The sequence below is a fragment of the Lynx rufus genome, unplaced genomic scaffold (assembly GCF_022079265.1).
Source record: "Lynx rufus isolate CCGP_SWC_20201006 ecotype Redwood Valley unplaced genomic scaffold, mLynRuf1.p SCAF_24, whole genome shotgun sequence".
Taxonomy (NCBI): Eukaryota; Metazoa; Chordata; class Mammalia; order Carnivora; family Felidae; genus Lynx; species Lynx rufus.
Window position 1 is genome coordinate 15,197,420 of NW_025814839.1, and position 12,217 is coordinate 15,209,636.

The following is a 12,217-nucleotide window of genomic DNA, read 5'->3' on the forward strand; positions in this document are numbered from 1 at the left end:
CAGAGGGCACAGGCAGTGGCAGGTGGCAGTTCACAGCTCTGATCTACCTTGACCCCTCAGAAACAGGCCTTGAGTGCCCCCTAGCGTCCAGACACAGACATGCCAGTTTATGATGTGAGCAGAGCCCATCAGAGACCACTTCTGCCTCCCCACTGCTCTAGCCACTCTCCTCTGCCTAAGCGTTAGACCAGGTCTCCTCATGTGGCCCCCCATCACCTCAGGGCAGACTCTCTGTTCTTCTCAGACTCCTGGGGGTGAGCCTGTCCATGGCTCCCTTGACACATAATGGGTCAGGCCTGAACAGTTGTCTCTACACACATTCCTCTAACAGTAAAGGTGTATCAAAAGGGGAAGGAGTTAATTGGATATGACAGTGGAGGCAGGCCTCAGGTGTCCGTGCCAATGCAGGAAGCAGCAGAGAGCAGAGGGCAGCTCCCATGGGGGCCTTTGGCAGATGGGACCTGACCTTGGTGAGATTGTTCTTTACATGTGCTTCTTACTCAGATGGAGTGTGTTGATTCACACTCTATCCCGGCATCTATGTCAATGTGCTCATTGTCACACGTCTGAGTCATTCCAGTTTTCTCTCCCAAAGTGCATCAGGAAATAGCAGTGAGATCCTAATCCCATCTGGGGCATCTGCTCTAGGATCCTTGTATATTCTTTCTGAATTCCCTCCCAAATCCATGGGAGCTCTGTTCCGGAGACCTTGCCAAGGACCATTTTCAGCCTATGTCTTCCCTGGTGGTCAAGAGGAACTTGAATGACTTCCTGGTATTTTATTCTATGCCATCAGCCTATGTGTCTCTCGAGAACAATACCACGTTGGTGTTCATGACTACAGCTTTGTAATATAATTTGAAAGTGCAAAGTATGGTGTCTCGAGGTTTGTTCCTTCTCAAGATTGCTTTGGCAATTTGGGGTCTTTTCTGGTTCTATACAAAATGGGGTTTTTTTTATTTCTGTGCAAAACGTCCTTGGAGTTTTTATGGGGATTGCATTGAATTTATAGAAATGCTTTGGGTAGTGTGGACATTTTAGCATTATATTTATTGTGGGGATCCCTGGATTTAGGAATTACCTGGAGGCTGTGTGTGAGGCCTAAGGGTTTGTCTCAGATGACCTCTACCTCTGTGCTTAAAAATGTGGATGGATTATGATGATTCAAACGAAAGAAGAGATACTAGTTTTGGCAATAAGGTAAAGAATGTGGATATGTGTATTTTTTCTTTTTTTATACAATGATATATTCTTTTTAAATCAAGTACTTTTCCTGGGCTCCAGCTAAGTACCGGTAGGCTGCAGACACTCAGTGCTGAAAGGACAAACAAAACTGTCAAGGTCGTGGAACATGTTGGTTTTTCATGTGACTCACTATGACACACAAGGAGGAGATGTTTCATGGGAGGTATTCAATGGGAAGCATTAAATATTTATATGACCGGGATTCTGGGAAGATGGTGGCGTAGGAGGACGCTGGGCTCACCGCGCGTCCTGCTGATCACTTAGATTCCACCTACACCTGCCTAAATAACCCAGAAAACCGCCAGAGGATTAGCAGAACAGAGTTACCGGACCCAAGTGCAGACGAGAGGCCCACGGAAGAGGGTAGGAAGGGCAGCGAGGCGGTGCGCGCTCCACGGACTGGCGGGAGGGAGCCGGGGCGGAGGGGCGGCTCGCCGGCCAAGCAGAGCCCCCGAGTCCCGCCTGCAAAAGCGGAGGGTCCTGACGGACTGTGTTCCGACAGCAAGCGCGACTTAGCGTATGGGAGGTCATAGGTTAACAGCTCTGCTCGGAAAGCGGGAAGGCTGGAGGACAAAGGGAGGGTGAGCTGCGGAGCCCCCGGACGACAGAGCTCAGTTTGGCGGGGAACAAAGGCGCTCGCCAGCGCCATCTCCCCCGCCCATCCCCCAGCCAAAATCCCAAAGGGAACCGGTTCCTGCCAGGGAACTTGCTCGCTCTGGGCGAACACCCAACTCTGTGCTTCTGCGGAGCCAAACCTCCGGCAGCGATCTGACTCCCTCCGGCTGCCACAGGGCCCCTCCTGAAGTGGATCACCTAAGGAGAAGCGAGCTAAGCCTGCCCCCCCTGCCGCCGTGCACCTTGCCTTCCCACCCCAGCTAATACGCCAGATCCCCAGCATCACAAGCCTGGCAGTGTGCAAGTAGCCCAGACGGGCCACGCCACCCCACAGTGAATCCCGCCCCTAGGAGAGGGGAAGAGAAGGCACACACCAGTCTGACTGTGGCCCCAGCGGTGGGCTGGGGGCAGACATCAGGTCGGACTGCGGCCCCGCCCACCAACTCCAGTTATACACCACAGCACAGGGGAAGTGCCCTGCAGGCCCTCACCACACCAGGGACTATCCAAAATGACCAAGCGGAAGAATTCCCCTCAGAAGAATCTCCAGGAAATAACAACAGCTAATGAGCTGATCAAAAAGGATTTAAATAATATAACAGAAAGTGAATTTAGAATAATAGTCATAAAATTAATCGCTGGGCTGGAAAACAGCATACAGGACAGCAGAGAATCTCTTGCTACAGACATCAGGGGACTAAGGAACAGTCACGAGGAGCTGAAAAACGCTTTAAAGGAAATGGAAAACAAAATGCAAACCACCACGGCTCGGATGGAAGAGGCAGAGGAGAGAATAGGTGAACTAGAAGATAAAGTTATGGAAAAAGAGGAAGCTGAGAAAAAGAGAGATAAAAAAATCCAAGAGTATGAGGGGAAAATTAGAGAACTAAGTGATACACTAAAAAGAAATAATATACGCATAATTGGTATCCCAGAGGAGGAAGAGAGAGGGAAAGGTGCTGAAGGGGTACTTGAAGAAATCATAGCTGAGAACTTCCCTGAACTGGGGAAGGAAAAAGGCATTGAAATCCAAGAGGCACAGAGAACTCCCTTCAGACGTAACTTGAATCAATCTTCTGCACGACATATCATAGTGAAACTGGCAAAATACAAGGATAAAGAGAAAATTCTGAAAGCAGCAAGGGGTAAACGTGCCCTCACATATAAAGGGAGACCTATAAGACTCGTGACTGATCTCTCTTTTGAAACTTGGCAGGCCAGAAAGAATTGGCACGAGATTTTCAGGGTGCTAGACAGCAAAAATATGCAGCCAAGAATCCTTTATCCAGCAAGTCTGTCATTTAGAATAGAAGGAGAGATAAAGGTCTTCCCAAACAAACAAAAACTGAAGGAATTTGTCACCACTAAACCAGCCCTACAAGAGATCCTAAGGGGGACCCTGTGAGACAAAGTACCAGAGACATCACTACAAGCATAAAACATACAGACATCACAATGACTCTAAACCCGTATCTTGCTATAATAACACTGAATGTAAATGGATTAAATGCGCCAACCAAAAGACATAGGGTATCAGAATGGATAAAAAAACAAGACCCATCTATTTGCTGTCTACAAGAGACTCATTTTAGACCTGAGGACACCTTTAGATTCAGAGTGAGGGGATGGAGAACTATTTATCATGCTACTGGAAGCCAGAAGAAAGCTGGAGTAGCCATACTTATATCAGACAAACTAGACTTTCAATTAAAGGCTGTAACAAGAGATGAAGAAGGACATTATATAATAGTTACAGGGTCTATCCATCAGGAAGAGCTAACAATTATAAATGTCTATGCGCCGAATACCGGAGCCCCCAAATATATAAAACAATTACTCATAAACAGAAGCAACCTTATTGATAAGAATGTGGTAATTGCTGGGGACTTTAACACCCCACTTACAGAAATGGATAGATCATCTAGACACACGGTCAATAAAGAAACAAGGGCCCTGAATGAGACACTGAATCAGATGGACTTGACAGATATATTTAGAACTCTGCATCCCAAAGCAACAGAATATACTTTCTTCTCGAGTGCACATGGAACATTCTCCAAGATAGATCATATACTGGGTCACAAAACAGCCCTTCATAAGTTTACAAGAATTGAAATTATACCATGCATACTTTCAGACCACAATGCTATGAAGCTTGAAATCAACCACAGGAAAAAGTCTGGAAAACCTCCAAAAGCATGGAGGTTAAAGAACACCCTACTAACGAATGAGTGGGTCAACCAGGCAATTAGAGAAGAAATCAAAAAATATATGGAAACAAACGAAAATGAAAATACAACAATCCAAACGCTTTGGGACGCAGCGAAGGCAGTCCTGAGAGGAAAATACATTGCAATCCAGGCCTATCTCAAGAAACAAGAAAAATCCCAAATACAAAATCTAACAGCACACCTAAAGGAAATAGAAGCAGAACAGCAAAGGCAGCCTAAACCCAGCAGAAGAAGAGAAATAATAAAGATCAGAGCAGAAATAAACAATATAGAATCTAAAAAAACTGTAGAGCAGATCAACGAAACCAAGAGTTGGTTTTTTGAAAAAATAAACAAAATTGACAAACCTCTAGCCAGGCTTCTCAAAAAGAAAAGGGAGATGACCCAAATAGATAAAATCATGAATGAAAATGGAATTATTACAACCAATCCCTCAGAGATACAAACAATTATCAGGGAATACTATGAAAAATTATATGCCAACAAATTGGACAACCTGGAAGAAATGGACAAATTCCTGAACACCCACACTCTTCCAAAACTCAATCAGGAGGAAATAGAAAGCTTGAACAGACCCATCACCAGCGAAGAAATTGAATCGGTTATCAAAAATCTCCCAACAAATAAGAGTCCAGGACCAGATGGCTTCCCAGGGGAGTTCTACCAGACGTTTAAAGCAGAGATAATACCTATCCTTCTCAAGCTATTCCAAGAAATAGAAAGGGAAGGAAAACTTCCAGACTCATTCTATGAAGCCAGTATTACTTTGATTCCTAAACCAGACAGAGACCCAGTAAAAAAAGAGAACTACAGGCCAATATCCCTGATGAATATGGATGCCAAAATTCTCAATAAGATACTAGCAAATCGAATTCAACAGCATATAAAAAGAATTATTCACCATGATCAAGTGGGATTCATTCCTGGGATGCAGGGCTGGTTCAACATTCGCAAATCAATCAACGTGATACATCACATTAACAAAAAAAAAGAGAAGAACCATATGATCCTGTCAATCGATGCAGAAAAGGCCTTTGACAAAATCCAGCACCCTTTCTTAATAAAAACCCTTGAGAAAGTCGGGATAGAAGGAACATACTTAAAGATCATAAAAGCCATTTATGAAAAGCCCACAGCTAACATCATCCTCAACGGGGAAAAACTGAGAGCTTTTTCCCTGAGATCAGGAACACGACAGGGATGCCCACTCTCACCGTTGTTGTTTAACATAGTGCTGGAAGTTCTAGCATCAGCAATCAGACAACAAAAGGAAATCAAAGGCATCAAAATTGGCAAAGATGAAGTCAAGCTTTCGCTTTTTGCAGATGACATGATATTATACATGGAAAATCCGATAGACTCCACCAAAAGTCTGCTAGAACTGATACATGAATTCAGCAAAGTTGCAGGATACAAAATCAATGTACAGAAATCAGTTGCATTCTTATACACTAACAATGAAGCAACAGAAAGACAAATAAAGAAACTGATCCCATTCACAATTGCACCAAGAAGCATAAAATACCTAGGAATAAATCTAACCAAAGATGTAAAGGATCTGTATGCTGAAAACTATAGAAAGCTTATGAAGGTAATTGAAGAAGATTTAAAGAAATGGAAAGACATTCCCTGCTCATGGATTGGAAAAATAAATATTGTCAAAATGTCAATACTACCCAAAGCTATCTACACATTCAATGCAATCCCAATCAAAATTGCAACAGCATTCTTCTCGAAACTAGAGCAAGCAATCCTAAAATTCATATGGAACCACAAAAGGCCCCGAATAGCCAAAGGAATTTTGAAGAAGAAGACCAAAGCAGGAGGCATCACAATCCCAGACTTCAGCCTCTACTACAAAGCTGTCATCATCAAGACAGCATGGTATTGGCACAAAAACAGACACACAGACCAATGGAATAGAATAGAAACCCCAGAACTAGACCCACAAACATATGGCCAACTCATCTTTGACAAAGCAGGAAAGAACATCCAATGGAAAAAAGACAGCCTCTTTAACAAATGGTGCTGGGAGAACTGGACAGCAACATGCAGAAGGTTGAAACTAGACCACTTTCTCACACCATTTACAAAAATAAACTCAAAATGGATAAAGGACCTAAATGTGAGACAGGAAACCATCAGAACCTTAGAGGAGAAAGCAGGAAAAGACCTCTCTGACCTCAGCCGTAGCAATCTCTTACTCGACACATCCCCAAAGGCAAGGGAATTAAAAGCAAAAGTGAATTACTGGGACCTTATGAAGATAAAAAGCTTCTGCACAGCAAAGGAAACAACCAACAAAACTAAAAGGCAACCAACGGAATGGGAAAAGATATTTGCAAATGACATATCGGACAAAGGGCTAGTATCTAAAATCTATAAAGAGCTCACCAAACTCCACACCCGAAAAACAAATAACCCAGTGAAGAAATGGGCAGAAAACATGAATAGACACTTCTCTAAAGAAGACATCCAGATGGCCAACAGGCACATGAAAAGATGTTCAGCGTCATTCCTTATCAGGGAAATACAAATCAAAACCACACTCAGGTATCACCTCACGCCAGTCAGAGTGGCCAAAATGAACAAATCAGGAGACTATAGATGCTGGCGAGGATGTGGAGAAACGGGAACCCTCTTGCACTGTTGGTGGGAATGCAAATTGGTGCAGCCGCCCTGGAAAGCAGTGTGGAGGTTCCTCAGAAAATTAAAAATAGACCTACCCTATGACCCAGCAATAGCACTGCTAGGAATCTACCCAAGGGATACAGTAGTACTGATGCATAGGGGCACTTGTACCCCAATGTTCATAGCAGCACTCTCAACAATAGCCAAATTATGGAAAGAGCCTAAATGTCCATCAACTGATGAATGGATAAAGAAATTGTGGTTTATATACACAATGGAATACTACGTGGCAATGAGAAAAAATGAAATATGGCCTTTTGTAGCAACGTGGATGGAACTGGAGAGTGTGATGCTAAGTGAAATAAGCCATACAGAGAAAGACAGATACCATATGGTTTCACTCTTATGTGGATCCTGAGAAACTTAACAGGAACCCATGGGGGAGGGGAAGGAAAAAAAAAAAGAGGTTAGAGTGGGAGAGAGCCAAAGCATAAGAGACTGTTAAAAACTGAGAACAAACTGAGGGTTGATGGGGGGTGGGAGGGAGGGGAGGGTGGGTGATGGGTATTGAGGAGGGCACCTTTTGGGATGAGCACTGGGTGTTGTATGGAAACCAATTTGTCAATAAACTTCATATAAAAAAAAAAAATAAATAAATAAATAAATATTTATATGACCAGAACACATGGTTCTATTTTAACTGAGAGTCGATGACTAGAATTGTGCATGTGTGTGTAACTCTATCTCATGTTTTATTTATACGTAGTTTGTGTGATATATATACATATATGTGTGTGTGTGTGTGTGTGTGTGTGTGTGTGTGTGTGAGATATAAATCCCATGAGATATATCCTGGATTTATTGTCATGAACAGGGCAGAGATGGACTAGATAAACCACTGGGGAAAATAATTCTGTGAATACTTTCAGTATGAGTAGAATCTTGTGTGACACAGAGAAGGACTGGAGAGGGATGTGGTGTCAGTAATTATAATACATTGTACACTGAGAAAGGAGGGCTTAGACCACCAGGAACTTCTGGGTCATGGGACTGAGTTCTGTCGGGTAGTAAGCTCTTTCGGGAAAATACCTTTTTGGGTATTTTTCTGCTGGCCTGCCTCACAGCCCTGTGCCAGTGTGAACAGGCCTCCGCTGACCCCGGTCCTGGTCACCCAGCTGCTCTGACAACACACAGCATCCCTAGAGGACACTCTGACCTTTGCAGATGGATATTTGAGCTTTCAGTGCTCAGGGAAGGAGCATGAGTAGATCCTCTCCCGGGAGCTTGGGATGGAGACGTATATTTCTTCAGTTCGCTAACAGCATCCGGTCTGCTCACCATGGGATGAGTTTACAGTGTTTATGTTCCTGGACATATTAGTGTTCCCTGACATTGGGTTTGCTTGCTGCAGTGCCCTGGCATCACTACCAGTCTCCAATCTGAATTTGTTTTAATGTGTATTTTTTTTAAGAGAGAGAGAGGGGGAGAAAAAGAGAGATACACACAGAGAGAGAGAGAGAGAGAGCAGGGAGGTACAGAGAGAGAGCGGGAGACGCAGATCTAAAGCAAGTTCCGGGCTCGGAGTTAGTGGCACACAGCCCAAGACAGAGCTTCGCCTCACGAACCACGAGATCATGACCTGAGCCAAAATCCTAAGCTTAATGGACTGAGACACCCAGGCACCCCTACCAGTCTCGAATCGAAACCAATTTCAAGGCCTCATATTTCCCAGGTTCACTCCCGGTTCATATGTGATAAAAAGTCCTTGTGGGTTACCCTTGAACTTTGAATACTTTTTGCTGTTGTTGCTGTATTATGAGAATCTCCTGTTATCCCACCACCTCCATGGTACAGGCTCTGGGACATTTGAAGTCTCTGTTTGTCAAAAGACTACCAGCTCTCCACAGAGAGTTATCCACTGTACTTAATTCCCAATCTGGGTGTTGACCAGGCCTTTATACTTAGTCTGGAGTTTAATTTTCTTCTCTGGTATACTCATGACCCATTTGCCTCTCTATTGGTCCAGTTTTGTAAGTGTTCTCAGGATGAACATGATATAAACCATTTTATAGTACAAGGGATTCGAAATTAGAAATTCGTTCTCTGCTCATCCACTAAGGGACATTCAGGGAAGGGAATCCCACTCACATTCAACCCTGTTATTTTATTTGGTAAATGTTCCATGGGTTAAGAGTGAAAAGGCAACAAAATGTCTAGATATTGTCTGGTAACACCAGGGTTCGCTGGACAAGGTAGGATGGGTTCATAGGATTTTTTCTCAAAAATAGTGAGATTCCTTTCAGCATCATTCCAGACCGAGTCAGAGGGATAACAAAGAGACAGAAATCCTAGGACACATGCGGTTACACTCTACTGGTCTCACCCTGGTGATTACATCTGCAACAGCCTCATTTCCAAATAGGGTCTCATCCTGAAATATGGGAGTTTTTAGAACTTTTAATCACATGAATTATTGGAGACACAGTTCAACGCGTAACAATTAATATCCACAGTTTATTCAGATTTTCTTAGTTTTTCCCTAATGTCCTCTTTCTGTAGTCAGATCCAGTTAAGATTCTTAGCGACATTGAGTTGTGAATTGTCCTTAAGCTTCTCTTACTGTGACACTTCTCCAGACTGTCCCTCTTGTTGGTGCCTTTGTGCATACTTACTGAGTGGGGGTTATGCCTGACGTCATCCAAGCCGAGGGTTTCCACCTGTTCCATGAAATCTCTGCATGGAAATGTGTCTCATCTGATTCCCTTTATTTATACCATCAGTTAACAATGTGGACGGCAGACATATGTGTAGACACTGAGTTACAACCCCGTCCTTTTATGTTCCTGTGGTTGAAATCTTTCTAGTTTTGCCTCCTGGGGGCCCTTTTGGTTGGCTCATGAGCCTCTAGACACACCCTGTCCTTGTATGTGTGCTCACACCGGTATGTGTGGTGGTTGTGCTCTGATTTGCTTGCGTTTGTTTGGGAGACAATGACAGACAATGACAGAGTGTCATTTAAGTGTCATTAGTATCATATACAATAATTCTGTGGCTCAGAATGTTTTACTCTGTTCACGTGATTCATTCTTTTTCAGCGTTTAGCACCCTCGTGACCTACAGATGTTTGCAGAGTTTTGCTTCTTCCAATGTTGGATGTAATTATCAAATTATTTATAAAAGTGGCACCTCCTGGGTGACCTCTTAGTTGGTTCCTGGTTTGGGTGAATACATTTAAACCTAGAATAAGTATCCATGTGCCAAGTTTAAGTTGCTTCCAGGCCTTAGTGATTAGGAATAAGTTGTTATAAACATTGAAGTGCAGGGATTTACCTATGGACAAAGGTTTTGAAACTTATCTTCATAATTTTATGCTTTTAAATTGGCATTTTTTCACAAATATTAGATAATAAGAAGAAACTAGCCACTGCCATTGAGATAATAGTCCCATTGCAGATAAGGCTAACTTATTCTTCAGGCACCACATGGGTAGACTTCAGAGAAAAAACAAAAATGCTTCATTTATTTTAATATCAGAAGGAAAAATTGATATGATCTGGCCTAGAAGTAAAATACCTCAGCTGATAAAACAAGAGATTTCTCTTTCATGAAGACTCTTTGTGTCAGAAGGGTTTTCTGAGCGTGATTTGAGGACAGAAAGGACAGGAGGAACCTCACTCACGGGAGGTGCCCTTGCATGGACCTGCGTCCAAGTCATCAGCCACGGAATGAGCAGAATCACAGGCTGAGCTGAGGAGGCAACTGCTGATGTGTTTCCCTCTTTACAGATGAGTAACTAGGTTTTTGTCTCACTTCCCCACAGGCCTGGACCACTGTGCAAGCACTGCCACTGCTGTCCCACGATGAGCAGTAATAATCAGCCTCGTCTTCGGCTTGGAGCCCAGTGATGGTCAGGGTGGCTGTGCTGCCAGACTTGGAGCCGGAGAATCGATCAGGGACCCCGGAGGGTCGGTTGCTATTATCATAGATGATGGTTTTGGGGGCCATTCCTGGGATTTGTTGGTACCAGCCCACGTAACTACCAACTCCAGTGCAGGAGATAGTGACCCTCTGGCCCAGGGCCCCAGACACTGAGGTTGGTTGATTCGGCCCCGACTGAGCCCAAATCCCTGGAAAGAGAAACAACAGAGAGGATATTCCTGGGGTCTAGAGACAAGAGGAGGAATCAGGCCCACACTTGTGTCCCCTTCCCGTGTCCCCACATCAAGTCACCTGTGCAGTGAGCGAGGAGGGTGACGAGGAGAGGGGACCAGGCCATGGCGGAGGTCAGCACCGATCCTGCCTTCTGTTGCCTCACAGCTGAGCAGAGCCTCCCTTCACCTCTCCCTTCACCTCTTGATCTGTTGAGAGGGGGAGGGCCCAACCATGCAAATGCGACCCCCCTGTTTTCTGACTCCTCACTGACTTCTTTAGGTGCCTCTGTCTGAGGATGTCAGGGGGATGGGCAGGGTAGGGGCAATTTCAGGGCAGGGTTTGGGCGGTCACAGATGTGAGGCCTGAGCAGAGTGCACAGGCAATGGCAGGTGGCAATTCACAGCTCTGGTCTACACTGACCCCTCAAAACAGGCTTTGAGTGCCCCCTAGCGTCCAGACACAAACATGCCAGTTTATGACGTGAGCAGAGCCCATCAGAGACCACTTCTGCCTCCCCACTGCTCTAGCCACTCTCCTCTGCCTAAGCGTTAGATCAGGTCTCCTCACGTGGCCCCCCATCACCTCAGGGCAGACTCTCTGTTCTACTCAAACTCCTGGGGGTGAGCCTGTCCATGGCTCCTTGACTCTTAATGGGTCAGGCCTGAGGAGGTGTCTCTACACACATTCCTCTAACAGTAAATGTGTATCAAAAGGGGAAGGAGGTAACTGGATATGACAGCGGAGGCTGGGCTCCAGGCGCCCATGGCAATGCAGGAAGCAGCAGAGAGCAGAGGGCAGTTCCCATGGGGAACTTTGGCAGATGGGACCTGACCTTGATGGGATTATTCTTTACATGTGCTTCTTACCCAGATGGAATGTGTTGATTCATACTCACTCCTGGCACCTATGTCAATGTGCTCATTGTCACACGTCTGAGTGATTCCAGTTTTCTCTCCCAAAGTGCATCAGGAAATAGCAGTGAGATCCTAAAGATCCCATTTGGGGCATCTTCTCTAGGATTCATGTATATTCTTTCTGAAACCCTTCCCAAATCCATCATAGCTCTGTTCCGGAGACCTTGCAAAGGACCGTTTTCAGCCTATGTCTTCCCTGGTGGTCAAGAGGAACTTGAATGACTTTCTGGTCTTTTTATTTTATGGCATCAGCCTATGTGTCTCTCGAGAACAATACCACGTTGGTGTTCATGACTACAGCTTTGTAATATAATTTGAAAGTGCGAAGTATGGTGTCTCGAGGTTTGTTCCTTCTCAAGATTGCTTTGGCAATTTGGGGTCTTTTCTGGTTCTATACAAAATTTGGGTTATTTTTTTATTTCTGTGCAA

The 12,217-nt window shown here is 44.5% G+C and overlaps 1 protein-coding gene across 4 annotated transcripts in view; it reads right to left on the reverse strand.

The window, feature by feature from the left end:
- Nucleotides 1–12,217, reverse strand: part of LOC124518353 (immunoglobulin lambda-1 light chain-like) — a 721,987-nt gene that overhangs the window by 657,609 nt on the left and 52,161 nt on the right. The window lies entirely within an intron of this gene.